Here is an 18769-nt window from a genome sequence, read left to right as displayed (position 1 = left end):
GTGACAACGGCCGTAACCTGGTGGCGGCTCTGCAACTCGGCAGACTGACACATGTGCCATGCCTGGCCCATGTGTTAAATCTGATAGTTCAGCGTTTCCTCAAGACATACCCCAATCTGTCAGATTTGCTCACGAAGGTGCGCCGCATCTGTGCGCATTTCAGGAAGTCCAGCACAGATGCTGCCACTCTCAGGGCAGCGCAGCGCCGCCTCCAACTGCCGACTGTTGTGCGACGTGCCCACGAGGTGGAATTCAACACTGACCATGTTATCCAGAGTTTACCAGCAGCGCCGAGCCATTGTAGACTGCCAGATGTCAACTTCCACCAGAACTGGTAGTCAGGTCAGTCAGCTTCCTCAAGTCTACAATGAGGAGTGGACGTGGATGTCTGATATCTGTCAGGTGCTGAGTAACTTTGAGGAGTCAACACAGATGGTCAGTGGCGATGCCGCCATCATCAGCCTCACCATCCCGCTGCTTGGCCTGTTGAAAAACTCTCTGATCAGCATGAAGTCGGAAGCTTTGCGCTCGTCACAAGAGACGGGGGAAGAAGATTCCCTTGTTGATAGCCAAAGCACCCTTAGGTCTGTTTCTCAGCGCATATCGGAGGAGGTGGAGGTGGAGGAGGATGAGGAGGAAGAGGAGGAGAATGTTGGCGAGACACAAGAGGGGACCATTGTTGAGTCCTTCACTGTTCAGCGTGTATGGGCAGAAGAAGAGGAGTTGGAGGAGGAGGAAATGGACAGTCAGGCCAGTGAGGGGAGTGAATTCTTACGCGTTGGTACTCTGGCGCATATGGCAGATTTCATGCTAGGCTGCCTATCCCGTGACCCTCGCGTTCAAAGAATTTATTCCAGCACCGATTACTGGGTGTTCACTCTCCTGGACCCACGGTACAAGCAAAATCTTTCCACTCTCATCCCTGCAGAGGAAAGGAGTGTGAGAATGCATGAATACCAGCAGGCCCTGGTTCACAAGCTGAAACAGTATTTCCCTTCTGACAGCGCTAGCGGCAGAGGGCGTAGTTCTGCGGGACAAGTAGCGAGGGAGAGTAGGCGAGCAGGCAGCTTGTCCAGCACTGGCAAGGGTACGCTTTACAAGGCTTTTGCCAGCTTTATGTCACCCCAGCAAGACACTGTCACCTGTCCCCAGTCTCGGCAGAGTAGGGCTGATCTTTACAGAAAGATGGTGAGGGAGTACGTAGCTGACCATACCATCGTCCTAAATGATCACACAGCTCCCTACAACTACTGGGTTTCAAAGCTGGACATGTGGCACGAACTGGCGCTGTACGCCTTGGAGGTTCTTGCCTGCCCTGCCGCTAGCGTCTTGTCCGAGCGGGTTTTCAGTGCAGCTGGTGGCATCATCACCGATAAGCGTACACGCCTGTCGACTGACAGCGCTGACAGGCTGACGCTTATTAAGATGAATAAAGCCTGGATTTCTCATAATTTCCAATCTCCACCAGGTGAAGGAAGCTCAACCTGAATAATTGATCCACTCCTCCTCCTCCTCATTTTCCTCCTTCTCCTCCTCTTTGTACAGTAAAGCAGAGGAAACTGGCTATTTTTTGACAGGGCCCACTGGCTCTAGCTATAGTACTTTATGCATTTAATTTTTCTGGAGGGCCACCGACCCGGTCCTCTGTTTTAAACAATTTTTGGGAGTGCCACATACAGGCACTCAATCTATTCAATTTTTCTGGAGGGCCACCTACCTGCTCCTCTGGTATGAAAACTTTTTGGGACTGCCACATACAGGCACTCAATCTATTCAATTTTTCTGGAGGGCCACCTACCTGCTCCTCTGGTTTGAAAACTTTTTGGGACTGCCACATACAGGCACTCAATCGATTCAATTTTTCTGGAGGGCCACCTACCTGCTCCTCTGGTTTGAAAACTTTTTGGGACTGCCACATACAGGCACTCAATCTATTCTATTTTTCTGGAGGGCCACCTACCTGCTCCTCTGGTTTGAAAACTTTTTGGGACTGCCACATACAGGCACTCAATCGATTCCATTTTTCTGGAGGGCCACCTACCTGCTCCTCTGGTTTGAAAACTTTTTGGGACTGCCACATACAGGCACTCAATCGATTCCATTTTTCTGGAGGGCCACCTACCTGCTCCTCTGGTTTGAAAACTTTTTGGGACTGCCACATACAGGCACTCAATCGATTCAATTTTTCTGGAGGGCCACCTACCTGCTCCTCTGGTTGGAAAACTTTTTGGGACTGCCACATACAGGCACTCAATCTATTCTATTTTTCTGGAGGGCCACCTACCTGCTCCTCTGGTTTGAAAACTTTTTGGGACTGCCACATACAGGCACTCAATCTATTCTATTTTTCTGGAGGGCCACCTACCTGCTCCTCTGGTTTGAAAAATTTTTGGGACTGCCACATACAGGCACTATCCAAATTAAATTGTCTCCATAGCAGCCTCCACATGTTGTCTCCATTGCTACCTCCAAAAGTCGTCCATATAGCTGCCTCCATACATCGTCCCTTTATCAAACGAGGTGTGTCAGGCAGAAATTTGGGTTGCTTTCATGGATTCCACATCAAAGTTGTTAACTTTGTCGCCACCCAGCTGTGTTATCCACAAAATATACTAATAAACTTTTATCATTTACCAATATTATTTCAGCGCTTCTTGCGCATCTGTTTACATTCCCCTCACCCGCCATATCCCAAACTTATAAGAACGCTACTACACTTGATCTTATACAAAAGGTTCTTAGAAGTGCTGTTTGGGGAGTAGCCTAGAGACAGGGGCTTGGATTGGCGAAAGCTCGCCTGGCTGCGGAGCGCCAGCTCCATCCCAAGATCCAACTAACATAGTTTTAACTGCAGCACCTTTAATCTACTACTAGTTCACTGCCTCCATAATAATAATAATAATCTTTATTTATATAGCGCCATCATATTCCGTAGCGCTTTACAAATCATAGGAAACAAATACAAATGTAATGTAACAGAGCACAACATTTGTATGGAACAACAGGAGTGAGGTCCCTGCTCGCCAGAGCTTACGGTTTATGAAGATGATGGGGTAACACGAGGTAAAAGAATATTTAATGGTCAAGCCATTCTTCTTAGGGAATAGAACAAAATATAATAAATGGAATTGCTGTCGCTTGAACCACTCAGCCGTCATCTTATATACCAGGTCCAGGGTGAATGGGACTGCAGAGAAGTCTGGTGCCTGTTGGTTGCTGGATAACAGATGGGAGGACGACACAGGACGGGTTAGTAGAAGAGTTAAAACTTCATGCAGTTAATGAGTGTTATAGGCTTGCCTAAAGAAATGGGTTTTAAGAGCACGTTTGAAACTTTGGAGGTTAGGTATTAGTCTGATAGTCCAGGGCAGAGCATTCCATAGAATTGGTGCAGCTCTAGAGAAGTCTTGGAGACGCGAGTGGGAGGTCCGCACTAGGGTAGAGGTTAATCTAAGATCACTGGCGGATCTAAGAGCACGGGTTGGGCGATAGACTGAGATAAGAGAGGAGAGGTAGGGGGGTGCAGCATTATACAGAGCTTTATGGATGAGGGTTATTATTTTAAACTATTCGAAAGGAGACTGGCAGCCAGTGCAGCTACTGGCATGAACTGTAAGCATACATGGTCCCCTTATCAAACGAGCTGTGTCAGGCAGAATTTTGGGTTGTTTTCATGGCTTCCACAACAAACTTGTTAACTTTGTCGCCACCCTGCTGTGTAATCCACAAAAAATACTGGCAAACTTTTATCATTTACCGATATTATTTCAGCGCTTCTTGCGCATCTGTTTACATTCCCCTCACCCGCCATATCCTAAACTTATAAGAACGCTACTACACTTGATCTTATACAAAAGGTTCTTAGAAGTGCTGTTTGGGGAGTAGCCTAGAGACAGGGGCTTGGATTGGCGAAAGCTCGCCTGGCAGCGGAGCGCCAGCTCCATGCCAAGATCCAACTAACATAGTTTTAACTGCAGCACCTTTAATCTACTACTAGTTCACTGCCTCCATACATGGTCCCCTTATCAAACGAGCTGTGTCAGGCAGAATTTTGGGTTGTTTTCATGGCTTCCATGTTAACTTTGTCGCCACCCTGCTGTGTAATCCACAAAATATACTGGCAAACTTTTATCATGTACCGATATTATTTGAGCGCTTCTTGCTCACCTCCTTTGGTTCCTCTCTGCCACCCATTGGTTTGAAGCCTGAGTCCATTTAGGGTATGTCGCCATGACACTCTCTAGCCTGCCGCTGCTGCCTCTGCATGCCGTCCCCTATAGTGTCAGGGTCAATTATTGGATGTTTTAGATGCTATCTAGCTTCATTCTGTCACTCTGTCATGGCCATGCTGTTGCCCATAATTTTGGCATAATGGTGCGATTATGCAGCCTCAGAGGCATCCATGCATGCTGCCCCTGCTGTTTCCTGTCCATTTCCGTGGTGTTTCCATCCTTTTCTGAGGTTCCCAGGTGTTTGGCCAAGCTTCCCTGTGCAGAGCCTTGGTCCCCTTGAAAAATGCTCGAGTCTCCCATTGACTTCAATGGGGTTCGTTATTCGAGACGAGCACTCGAGCATCGGGAAAAGTTCGTCTCGAATAACGAGTACCCGAGCATTTTAGTGCTCGCTCATCTCTAATAAGCACCAATAAAAAACACTGGAAAAGCAAAAGAAACAACAACAAAGAGACTTCACTATGATAAATGAACTCCTATCACATGTCAGATGTTTTATAGAATTGGAGATAGAATCTAAGGAATAGAGTCAAATGGTTAGAGAAATAGTTTTTTTATTGTGATGTTTTATAACTATAAAATGTGTGAAAAGTTGCTAGTATTAAATGTATGGTAAAATTCTTCGCAGTTCATGAGCACCACCTGGTGGACCAGTTTTGTAAATGTATAAGGTATCTATTACCGGTGTCTGAATATCAAAGTTCCTAATGTTAACTAATGCACAAAAATCAATGCCGCTTATCTTGGACCAAAAAACTTCCAATTTGGGGACCCACAAGAAACATGATGCCTACTTGTATCTTCCCTGCATGCTTTACAGTTGTTGTACAGTGGATTATTCCTTTTTTTAATATTTTTAGCTTATTAGGGTGACCAGTTCTATACCCAGCTATGTAAATTTGCTAATATATGTAGATAACTTGTCATTGTGGCTATTTGTGATTTATAATTAGTATGATACAATAGTTTACAATTTTCAAAAAACTATTTAGGACAGTTTGTGAGTGAGGTTTGTGAGTTTCCCCTTTGCTAGGAAATTTTAAAATGTTTTTTTAACTTTGACTATTAATAAAGTTTTTTTTTTTAATATGCAAATCTTATTTTTTTGGTTTTTTTGACTCCAATGTATGTTTAAGACTGACATTTTGTTTCTATAAACCCACTTTGTCTAATTATACACAACTCATGGCTCATGCAGTTCTTAGAATACGAATTTCCTTGCCCATTGTGCTGCAACGGAATGTTAGGTCTCGTGATTATGTGACCTACGTCCTTGTTGGTCCACCAACTTAGTGTTTATAATAATAATAATTCCTTTATTTATATAGCGCACACAGATTATGCAGCGCTGTACAGAGTGTTTATTCACACATCATGTTTTTTTTTCTCTTCCTGGCTTCAATGATATTTACTGGTGCCTTGCTGAACCATACTTTTCTATGCGCTTTTTCAGAATTCAGTTTTTATCCACTTATTACTGATCTGTGCAAAAAAAAAAATTAAAGTCTGTCCAATTGATGAAAATAGAATCAAGGGCATATTCAACAGGAGTTGCAGCCATAACAGATGCTGTGGGGCCTGCAGTGTCAGAGGGCTCTGCACTCAACCTGCCACATTAAATAATGTGGAAGTGCACTGTTATACACTATACATATTATGCTGCACATTGCACAGCGTACTTCTTCTACTGTAAACAGACCAGATAAAGAATGTTGTGTGATGTGAAGGGACAGCAGAATGACAGAACTTGGGAGCTATTATCTCTACATTCTTCCATCTACTTTATCTATATGGTCAGAAGCTACTGGGCTCTGGGATAAGAAGATTGCCTCACAGAGAGTACATACATGTCTGTATGAGTATATAAATGTAAGTCCATCAATTCCAACCTTTAACAATTAAACAAATGGTTTTTCCTCATAACCCGTGATATCTTTGCTCTCCAGAAAGGCATCCAGGCCCCACTTGAATATTACAATCATGAAGTGAATATCAATAACTTGTCACATGGTATGAAATAATGAAATATACTTTATGGTAAATGTTAAGCGTATCACAGTGATGACAACAGATTATGGTATCACATAACCAGTATGGAGGGAGATTCATAGTAAAGTATAAAAAAAACTGTCCCGGCTGAGTAAATTAATAACTGGACAATTTATACAAATAGATAGGGAAAACAATGATAATGGTGTATTCTAATAAAACATACTAGAGGTAAGGCTTATAAAATACTGCTACGGAAGGAGGAAAGGAGATAGTGGATGTCAGAGTAATGGGATTCAGCGCATTTATCTACATTAAATCTCATCAACCATTTCTCTGCACATTCTACTAGCTTCCACAAATCCCTCTGTAATGCTATACTATCGGCCTTAGAATTAATTATTTTACACCGCTTAGTATTATCTGCAAATATTGAAACTTGACTGTGTAAACCCATTACAAGGTCATTAATAAAAATATTATGGTAAACTATGTAGAAAATTCGATAAGGTTCTAATAGATTGTATGCAAACTATCTCTATCCATATATAAACTGCTAATCGTCTTATCCATTTGCAGATATTGTCATGATGCATATCATCAAATGCCACATCCTACACAAGTCATGCAGCCTCTCCCTTAAGAACACCTCTTACATTCAAGCCTTCCTCCATACAGAGTATAAAAATTTCTAGTCCATACCCTCATCATATCCCGCTGGGACAATCCAAGTAACTCTGCTTCCCAGCTAATCTATGATATCCTGGAGTTCCTGGAGCTCAGGTCTCAATTTATGCAGTTAGCCTACTGACCAAAAGTGACTGATAAGTAAGCAAATAAGATAAGCAGGAGCCATCAACAGAGACAGGTTACTCACATATAAGGAGACCAACAGGAGGCCAGAATGCCCCTAGTCACTTACAGCCCACAACTGGAGATCCTAAGTCATATTGCCAAGGAACTCCAACCGATTCTACATAAAGATACAAGACTAAAAGAAATTCCCAGTCCCTCCTCTTCTGTCCTTCCGGCAACCACCAAACCTGAAATAAACTTGTTGCCCGGAGTGCCCTGAGACCTCTATCAGAAAATGGTACTTCACCCTTCCTGCAAAGCAGGTGTAAAACCTGACAGCATATTCGCACAGGTGACCAAGTACCTGTACCTCAATCACAGCAGCTACATCAGATCAAGGGGATGTTTTTCTGTAGGTCCTCTAATGTGGTCTACCTTATTATGTGTCAACAGTGTCCAAACGCAGGCCTTGGGGAAAGATGCTAGAAACTCCATCAGCGCATGAACTCCCACCGATCTGATATTAAAAATGAAAGGAAAAATCTCCCAGTAGCTGCACATTTCTCCAGAGGGGATCACACTATGGAAGATTTGCAGATTACTTGTTAGGATTGGGTAACACAGAAGACAGGGGATAGTGTGCCCTGAGCTTGCCCCAACCTCTGTCCCTTCCTATAGCCCCCCCACGCTAAACCGTGGGGCGACTACTTGAAGACTCGAAATACACTGGATAAGTGTGGGAAGGGAAACAAGAACAGACTGACAAACATAAAACACAAAGGAATGGTAAACTAGCCGAAGTCACAACAAGAGGGTACGTCAAGAACAAAGTCAGTAAGCAAAGAGTCAATGTTAGAAAACTAGCCGAGATCACAACAATACAGATACAGATAAAGTCAAACCTAATGCAGCGAGCGAGTGATGAAAGGGATTTCAAACACTGGCACAGGTGACTAGTGAAGCTGCAATTTATGCAGCCAGAACCCCACCTCCAGAACCTGATAGGAGCTGGACAACTTCTGGGAATTAACCCCTCATGGTGCAGAATAACCAGGCACCATGCAGAAGTACCACGAGTCCCAGCAGTTCCGAACACAACTCCTAGACAGCGTGAGATCTTAGCAGCCGCTGCCCAGGGCGCACGTCAGAGACCGCTGGTAGCGGACTAGAGGTGGAGTTTGCGTGGATACGCGCCGGAGGTCGGAGAACGCTGCTAGCACCACCAGAAGAACCAGAAGTCCCAGCATTCTCCCTAGTGAACCTGACATTACTATTTTAATGGGAAATTTTAAGACACAGAGTGAAAGAATGGGAGTATAAATTAATGAGGAGATTCAACACCTTGCAAAGTGGTCTTAACATTCATGCCAGCTTCATGACCTATCTCTGACCTGGAGGCCACCAGCAAATAATAGCCAGAGCTATACTTGTCATGCCTCACAGGTTTTTGGTCTGTATATTAACATCCTGTCGTAAATAAAATGCCCCTGTATTTATCAATTTGTTGTTCTAAAGTTTTTTTAATATCCTTTGATGATCACTGTTTAGTGTGTATAAAATGCTGTGAATTTTCTGTTTCATGCATAACATCATGTCTGACGAAGAGAACTAGTATTCTCAAAAGCTCACCATCAAATATACTCAGTTAGCCTCAAAAAGGTATTGCCTGAATTCTTCACTCTTCTGCTCACCATGGCTAACACGGTACAAATCTACACTACTCCCAGCTAATCCATCTGTCTTCTAACTTCTCTTCTACCTTTCCATTCTGCCAGTCTCTCCAATGGTTACAATTGCTCATCGAATTCAATTTAAAATACTAAACATGACTTACAAAGCCATCCACAACACGTCCCCTCCATATCTCTGAAATCATTAGCCAATACTGCCCCAAACATAATCTCTGTTCCTCGCAGGGCATTCACATCTGCTTTTCTCTCAACCATATCCAGGACTTCTCCCGTGCTTCTTCATACTCTGGAACTCTCTACCAAAATGGGTCAGATTGTCACTCACCTTTCAAACCTTCAAACGTAAACTGAAAACCCATGTGTTCAAGATTGTCTACAATGCACAATAACTGCTCCCTTACCTCGTGTGAGCTCTCAAGGCCAAGGTCCTCCTTCCAATTGTTTCCTGATCAAAGTTTTGTATTTGTACATGCATTTTTTTCTTGCCTTAATCTTATGAATGTGAATATCTTATCACTTGTACAGTACCATGGAATTGATGGTGTTCTATAAATAAATAATAATAAAGAGCTGACGTGATCAGAGTCGCTCTGGTGATATAAGCTGGAGTGCTTCGGACTAATTTGTGTAATAATTAAAAATCTTTTTACGTCATTCAGCATTATAATAAAAGAAGTTTCTTGCAGAAGAAATCCTAAGGAGCAGGTAAGTAGGACTAGTCTACTATCAGATAATACAATGGAATATTAACCCCGTACCTCTCAATACGTACTTTGTATTGAGAGGGCTCAGGCCGTGAGCCTTCTCCATATACCCACAGCTCTGCCTGATTACTGGGTCTAGCCTAAACATTGGGCAGTAACAGGACATTTTTTCCTTCCTGTGCCAAAGTATCGGGCAAACGGGGCGACTATGGTGGTGTTTTTTGTAGTGTAGCGGGGGGACTTTTTTAATGGGGAATAATGGGGAATTTAACCCCTTAAGGACCAGGCCCTTTTTCGTTTTTGCATCTTTATTTTTCACTCCCCACCTTCAAAAATCTATAACTTTTTTATTTTTCCATGTAGAGAGCTATGTGATGGCTTGTTTTCTGCGTAACAAATTGCATTTCATAATGATAGTATTTTATATTCTATGCCCTATACTGGGAAGCGGGAAAAAAATTCTGAATGCAGTGAAAATGATGAAAAAACACATTTGCACCATTTCTTGTGGGCTTGGATTTTACCTCTTTCACTGTGCGCCCTAAATGACAGGTCTACTTTATTCATTGGGTCAATACAATCCCGTGGATACCAAATTTGTATAGGTTTTATAATGTTTTCATAGATTTACAAAAATTAAAACCTCTTGTACAAAAAAACATTTTTCATTTTGCCATCTTCTTGTGCTAATAACTTTTTCATAGTTTGGTGTGCAGAGCTGTGGGTGGTGTCATTTTTTGCGACATTTGATGACCCATTTGCGACTTTGGCCACTATTTTCCGTTACAGGGTTTAACGCAGTGAAAAACAGTTATTATATTTTGTTAGATCGGGCATTTTCGGATGTGGCGATACCTAATGTGTTTACTGTTTATTTATATGACTTCTAGGGAAAGGGGAGTGATTTGAATTTTTAGGTTTTTTTATTTTTTACTATTTTTTCAGACTCCCTAGGGTACTTTAATCCTAGGTTGTCTGATTGATCCTACCATACTACAGTATGGCGTATATGGGGATTTTGCACACCATCTATTACAATGTGCAAATCGAACATTGTAATAGATAGCCTAAAACATGACAGCCTCGGATCTTTGTGTGATCCGAGGCTGTTATGGCAATGGATCGCTTCTCCCCGTTCACGTCACGAAAAGCGACGATCGGAGCCAAGATGGCGGCGCCCATGCAGCGTTGCCGATGGCGATCAAAGGGTTAACACCTGTGATCGGTGCAAACAACGACGAGTGGTTGCTTCATTTTGAAGCAAGCACCCGGTGAGTATGAAGAGGGCTCAGCCCGTGAGCCCTCTTCATACTCCCCCATGCGCAATAAAATGTACAGGTACGTCTTATTGCGCCATGGGGTTAAAAGGGTATTCCCACAAAGACAAGGATCAGAATCAAGGATTATAAACCAATCACACTGACATACTAGTGTGTAACCCCTCTGCCAAGATCTGCTTTTCTTTAAGCTTTTTTATACTCATTAAAAAAAAGGCTTTTAAATTATGCTAATTAATCTCAGGGGCTCTGGCCTCCATTTGTGTTAATGGAATCTGGGGCCTTTCTAACTCCTTTGCATAATTTTAATAGCCTTTTTTTTCTTAAAAGCAATGGCAAAAGCAGCTTAAAGAAGAGCATATTCTGTCAGAGAAGGCACATACCAGTATGTCAGTTTACAATCCTTGATGCTGGTGGTAGATGTCCTTTAAATATACTCAAGATAACAAATTAACCCATTCTTTAATTCAATGTTATGGGGTATTCCGGGAATATGAACATCTGACACAAAAATCCATGATGATATAAATAAATGAATACAATAATAGTCAAGGTCATTAGTCACAAAATGGAGCTTAAATAGTTTGCTTTTATGATTTACAAGATTTATGGCCTCTCTAAAGTAGGTGGAGTTATCACTAAGATGGCCGCTACTGGAAACTACAAGTCCCAAGATCCTTTAGCTCTCAGAAACTCCTCCTCCCTCTTATGCTCTGCTCCAAGTGATGCTGTAACAGACTGTCATGCTCTGTTATTATAGTAATGATGTGTAACTGCCATCCCTGCACATCACCACAACACAGGCCATACTGGATGCACTTCAACCAACCAACTACAGCCAAACTTAGTGGTGTTCACAAGACCTGCCCAGACAGGTGCAGGACATGTGATGTGGACATTTGACCAGCGGCCATCTTCCGTCCTGTGTCTGCTCCGCAACGGACCGCGCAGAGGATATTAACGGACTGATTAACCCCTTAACGCTGAAGCCACTTTTCACCTTCCTGACACGGCCCATTTTTTCAAATCTGCCCTGTGTCACTATAAATGGTTATAACTTTGGAACGCTTTAACATATCCAGTTGATTTTGAAATTGTTTTTTCGTGACACATTGTACTTCATGTTGGTTGAGAAATTTAATCAATATGTTTAGTATTTATTTATGAAATAAATGGAAATTTGGCAAAAATTTTGAAAAAAACTATGTTTTCCAAATTCAAAATTTTCTACTTTTTGGAAAGTTGGTCATATCACTAAAATAACTTGATAACTAACATTTTCCATATGTCTGCTTTAACTTGGCATCATTTTTCAAACATATTTTCCTTTTTTTAGGATGTTAGGAGGCTTATAACTTTAGGTGCAATTTTTTAGATTTTCACAAAAATCATCAAAACCTACTTTTGGAGGGTCAATTTAGTTAGAAGTGACTTTATAAGGCCCACATGACAGGAAACCCCCACAAATGACACCATTTTAGAAACTACACCACTCAAAATTTTCAAAACAACCTTTGGGAATTTTGTTAACCCTATGAGCGTTTCATGAGGGTGAAAGATAAATGAAAGTGAAATTACAGAAATGTAATTTTATCTTGCTATAGATTCATTGAACACTAAAATTTGCACCTTCACAATGGGTTAAAAAGGAAAATGCATTTTACAATGTTTAGGGCAATTCCTCCTGAGTATGCCAATACCCATTTTGTCACTGTAACCTGCTGTACGGGCACAGGGGGGCACTTGGAATGGAAAGAGCGTTGTTTTGTTTTTGGAGGGCAAATATGGCTGAAAAAGTTTTCATGTGACAGGATGCATTTGGAGAGCCATAATGGTACCAAAACAGAGGAAAGCCCCAACAAGAGACACCATTTTGGAAAGTACACCCCTTGGAGAGTTTAGCAAGGTGTAATTTGTGTATTTGCCCCAACAGGTGTTTGATTCAATTAGGCCCCAAAAAGGAAAAAGGTGAAAATTTTCTCAAAAAAGTCACTTTTACCCCAAATTTTTGTAAGCCACAAGGGATAAAAGATGAAACAACCACATAAATGTGTAAAACTATTTCTCCTAAGCACAGAACTGCACCACTTTTGCATATAAAGTGTTGTATGGGTACGCAGTGAAGCTCAGAAGGGAAAGAGGGGTTTTGGCCTTTTAGAAGCCAGATTTGACAATCATCCTTTACATGTGTCAGGATTCATTTGGAGAGCCCTAGTGGTACCAAAACACAGGGGAACCCCAACAAGTGTCACCATTTTGGAAAGTGCACCCTTTGGAGAATTTAGCAAGGTGTAATATGTGTATTTTCCCCTACAGGTGTTTGCTTCAAATAGGTCCCTAAAAGGAAAAAGATGAACATTTTCCCAAAAAAGTCACTTTTACAGCTAATTTTTGTATCCCATAAGGCATTAAAGATGAAACAACCCCAAAAAATGTGTACTAGCATTTCTCCCGAGTATAAAATTGCCCCACACATGCAAATAAAATGTTGTATGGGTACGCAGTGAAGCTGAAAGAGGGGCGTTGGACTTTTAGAAGCCAAATTTGACATACATCCTTTACATGTGTCAGGATGCATTTAGAGAGCCGTAGTGGTACCAAAACACAGGGGAACCCCAACAAGTATCACCATTTTGGAAAGCACACCCCTTAGAGAATTTAGCAAGGTGTAATATGTGTATTTGTCCGTAAAGGTGTTTGATTTAATTAGGACTTAAATAGGAAAAAGGTAAAAATTTTCCTATAAAGGTCATTTTACCCCTAATTTTTTATAGCCACAAGGGATAAAAAAATGTAATAACCCCACAAAATGTGTAAAGCTATTTCTCTCGAGTGTAGAAGTACCCCACATGTGTATATAAAATGTTGTATGGGCGCACAGTAAAAGGAAAGGGGGATGTTTGCCTTTTAGAAGCCAAATTTGACAGAAATGTTTGACATGCATTTGGAGAACCCTAGTGGTATAAAACAGATAAGAATCCGAAAAGTGACCCTAATTTTTGAATGCACACCCCTTAGAGAATTTTGCAATGTGTAATATATGTATTTGCCCCTACAGCTGAATGATCCAATTAGGCCCTAAACATTAAAAAGGTGAAAATTTTCCTATAAATGTCACTTTACCCCTAATTTTTGTAAGTCACAAGGGATAATATATTAAATAACCCCGAAAAAGGTTTAAAACTATTTCTCCCGAGTGTAGAAGTACCCCACATGTGCATATAAAATGCTTTATGGGCGCACAGTAGAGGAAAAGAGGGATGTTTGTCTTTTAGAGGCCAAATTTGACAGAAATCCTTCATATGTGTCAGGATACATTTGGAGAGCCGTAGTGGTACCAAAACAGAGGAAAACCTGAAAAGTGACCCTAATTGTTGAATGTACACCCCTTGGGGAATTTAGCAAGGTGTAATATGTGGTATAGTGTAATACACGTGGTGAAATGAGCATTTTGAACATACAGGTGGTTTCCAAATATCATGTGCAATGGAGTCCGAGATGGAAATTGCAATTATTTCTGGAAAGTTCAGTGCCCGTTATGTGGCGCCCCTTATGAAATAATCGAGGGGTATAGGGAGCAACGTGACCCAACAGTTGTTACAATTATTCATTTTACCGAAATTAATTTACAACAGGTTGGGCGTGAATTGTGAATGTGTTGTGTATAAGGAGGTAGAATATACCAAGGGACCAACTAAACTTTTGTCACTCTGGAGGTGTCGCAGGTCTCTTAGTAGTATGTAGTGTATATCCTAACTCCTCTTTTGGAACAGACTCTTTATTGAGTCCTACTTTTAGAAGCAGCAGAATTCACCGGGAAAATGCTGTCCTGGCAAAACACAGGAACATCTAAACCAGAGCGACTGGGGCCCCGTCCTTCTTGTCCCAATATTAGTTTCCTAATGTCTTCCTCTTGAAAACGGAGAAATGATACGGCAGGACATGCACATTGGAACAGCTCGTAAGAGTTGTACAGCATCATCTGTACAATGTGCACAGCCAGCGCTTTTGTACCATATCTTCGTTTTAGTAGGGAAATTATCGCCAAGTGTTGCTCTTATTCACCCTAGCGATGCCCATTGTGATGAATATTGCTGCTTTTAGCTGGACCAAATCGACCAGCCAATAGCGGCAAACATGGACAGAGGGGGGCAACAAAACCCCTCTGGACCTCAAGGCAAAATTGGTGGCTGTCAGGAACAGCCGCCACCCTACCCCGATCACCGTGTCTACAGACATGGTGATCGGTATTACTGAAGTCATAAGTAAATTCGCTGCTATTGGCTGGTCTGAATTGATGAGCCAGTAGCAGCGATCATGTGGGGGGGACGTAACCCTTCTGGTCCATGGGGCAGGATGGATGGCCGTCAGGAACAGCCGCCATCTTGCCCCGATCACTGTCTGAACCGTGTTGGCAAGTCACTACCCGCCGCACCGTTCTATAACAACGTGCGTTGGGAATAGGCTATACAATCTTTATTTCTTTTTTAAGCAATTTAGACACATAAGGGCTTATTTTTTGCGAGATGAGATGCACTGTAAAAAAACCCTTCATTTTAGTGGGTTTTTAGCTTATTGAAGCAATTTTATTAACTTTTTACGTGTGGAGGAAAATAAAATCATCAATTCTTGTTTTGGATTTTTAGCATTTTTTGGGGGGGTGTTCACTGTAGCATAACAATAATATATTATCTTTATTCTACGGATCACTACGATTACGGTGATACCTCATTTATATAGTTTTGTTTATATTTGTCCAATTTTATTGAAGAAAAACTAGAATAGAAAAAATTGCATTTGTTTTAGTATTTCCATTTTTATAGCAGCATAACTATAGTATTTTTTGGTTGACGGAGCTGGTTGTGAGCTTATTTTTTGCGTGACAAGTTGTTCTTTTCATTGGTGTCATTTTGGTGCTTGTAACTTTTTCGGATAACTTTTTAGAACATTTTTTGTAAAGCAATTTGATAAAAAGTTTACATTTTTGGCAAGTTTTTGGGGTTTTTTTTTTACCACGTTCACCAAGGGGGTCCAATTATGTTTAGGATTTATTGTACAGATTGTTACGGACGCAGCGATACCAAATAAGTGGGGTTTTTTTGTGATTTAGTGTTTTTTATACTTTATTACTTGTTTACAGGGAAATGTGGTGTTTGGGGGGACTTTCACTTTCTTTTATTATTTATTTTTATTTTAAAAAAACCTTTATTTATTTTTTTTACTTTTTTTACAGGTAATGACATCTAAGCTTGAACAAGTGATCTTCTGATCACTTGTTCAAGCTCTTTTACAGCTGACACAGTGCAATACAGATGTATTGCACTGTGTAATGTAAGGCACTGAGCATGCTGCGCATGCCCAGTGTCTTACAGCCGGGTCCTGCCAGAAGGCAGGGACCCGGCTTCCGGATGAAGATCGCGCAGCCCCGGGCACCGGCAGTCCCGGGGCTGCGATCGGAGAAGCGGACCCCCCCGGTAAGCGCCGCGGGGGGGTCCGATTCACCTCTACTAAACTTTAAATGCCTCTAACACGCCGCGGTCAGCGCGACCGCGGCGTGTTAGGGGTTAACACCCGCGATCGGAGAAATCTCCGATCGCGGGTGTTAGAGGCAGGTGTCGGCTATAATATATAGCTGACACCCGCAGCTTCTGGCCCCGGCTCCGTTCAGGAGCCGGGGCCAGAAGCTTGACGTAATAATACTGCATTTTGCGGGAACGCACCTCCCGCCATGCAGTACTATTACGTCAAATGTCGGGAAGGGGTTAAAGGGCCAGTAGCATTTTAATTCTTCATTACAGTCTATGTCCACAGCATATTTCTGCTAACAGGAGCAAAATTTTAAATAACAACTAGAGATGAGCGAGCATACTCATCCGAGCTTGATGATTGAGCTTTCAGTTAAGGAAACACAGTGAAGAACAGTGAAGAACACAATGAACACAGTGAACACAGGATCATTTAAGGATCGTTTAAGTGAAGATCACAGTGAAGAACACATTGCAGATGTTTCCGTACATCTGCTAACTTATCAGAAGACATGAGTACAGAAAGGTGTTCTTCACAATAGTATGTGAAGAACAATATGTGTGAAGAACACATTGCAGATGTTTAACATGGGTCATTCTCCTTTTTAAAGTTCCACAAATATTCCATTGACTTCCTTATTTCTCAATAAAATCACAAATTTTATTGGTCCCCTTGAAAAATGCTCGAGTCTCCCATTGACTTCAATGGGGTTCGTTATTCGAAACGAGCACTCGAGCATCAGAAAAAGTTTGACTCGATTAACGAGCATTCAAGCATTTTAGTGCTTGCTCATCTCTAATAACAACTAATTACACATTAGCTTATATTTTGAGTACCCATTTGTATATGAATTATGCTTATTCCTGTAATACCCCTTTAACAGAAATACAGCATTTCACAGATATGTGGTGAGCCCAGTGCTAAGTAGTGAGTTTAATATTTGACATAATGGGGCAGATTTACTTACCCGGCCCGTTCTCTGAACAGGATTCGGGTCCGGACGGGATTTATGAAGGTAGTTCCTCCGCCGTCCACCAGGTGGCGCTGCTGCGCTGAAAATCATCTGCGCCGGAATACACCGAGCTGGACCAGGTGAAGGTAAGCGCTTCCCAAGCAACACATTTTCGGTTTTTAAATGCGGCGGTTTTTCCGAATACGTCGGGTTTTCGTTCGGGCACACCCCCCGATTTCCGTCGCGTGCATGCCAGCGCCGATGCGCCACAATCCGATCGCGTGCGCCAAAATCCCGGGGCAATTCAGGTACAATCGGCGCAAATCGGAAATATTCGGGTAACACGTCGGGAAAACGCGATTCGGGCCCTTAGTAAATGACCCCCAATGAGTGACTGCTGCTGGGGGAGGCTGCTGGGTATTTTATTAGTGAGTGGTGGCTGTTGTGCATTACATTACTGGGGGAGGCTGCTGGGCATTTCATTATTGGGATAGGCGTCATGTGCATTTCATTATTGAGGGGAGAGCATTTCATTAGTGTGGCCAATGCATTTTCTACTCTAATCTTATACTCACGTCAATAAGTTTTCCCAGTTTTTTGTGCTAAAATTAGGTGCATCTAATTAAATTTGGGTCAGCTTATATTCTGGTGTATATGGAACTATTTACCTTTTCTATATGTGACAGAATACCACATAAAATAAACAAGCAAGAGATACATGTGCTAAGTGTATTCTTGGTAACTGATTACTAGTGACCTTTAACATGAGTTTGGAATTTATTGATTACAGGTCAGAAGTTTATAACTCAAAGTTTCTCATAAAAGGAAAAAATATCTTAACCAGATATTCTATGGAAAAAATACTCAAACTAGACAAAAGGAGATCATTATGAAATTTACAAGAAACCAATAATCACAAGGGCAATAAAACAGAATCTTGAACCATTTGCAGGTCACTCATTTTTTTAAAATGATCTCTTAAAGGGAACCTGTCACCACATTTGCACACGTACAGACAGTGACAGGTTCCTATAAAGCTCTAGTAACTAACTGACACCCTCCTTTTAGCTTAAAATTGCTTTGCTTACATCCACAAAAATCACTTTTCATCTTGTGTTACCTGGCCTCAAAGAGGGCATGTCCTCCTCACCAAACCCCTCCCATCTAATACTCCCCATGCCTTATGCCTCCTTACTGGTCACAGTTCATTTCATGTGACCAGAGTGACATAATCACAGGTCCTTTAGCCTCTTAACAATAGCAAACTTTACCCCATGCATGTATTTGACCACATGAAGTCACAGCAGCCTCTATGGGCTTCTACTTCTTTCTTCCCTACATGGACGCTGCTGTGATTTCATGTAATCATATACATGGTGTACAGTTTGCTATTATTAGAAGGCTAAAGAACTTGTGGTGATGTCACTCTGGTCACATGTCATAAATGAAGCACAAGGCACTGTGCAAAAAAATGGACACAATATTTCCCATCTCTACATAGAGCTTTAAATGTCTGTAGTTGAATATTAGCAGAGAGTCCCTAAGTACAAGGAGGTAGGGCAGTGATTTGAAGAGACAGAGCTGTCAGTCAGAATAATGGGGT

This window comes from Engystomops pustulosus, chromosome 5 (genome assembly GCF_040894005.1).
Source record: "Engystomops pustulosus chromosome 5, aEngPut4.maternal, whole genome shotgun sequence".
Lineage (NCBI taxonomy): Eukaryota > Metazoa > Chordata > Amphibia > Anura > Leptodactylidae > Engystomops > Engystomops pustulosus.
The sequence above is the reverse complement of the archived record's forward strand: the minus strand, read 5'-3'. Positions refer to the sequence as shown.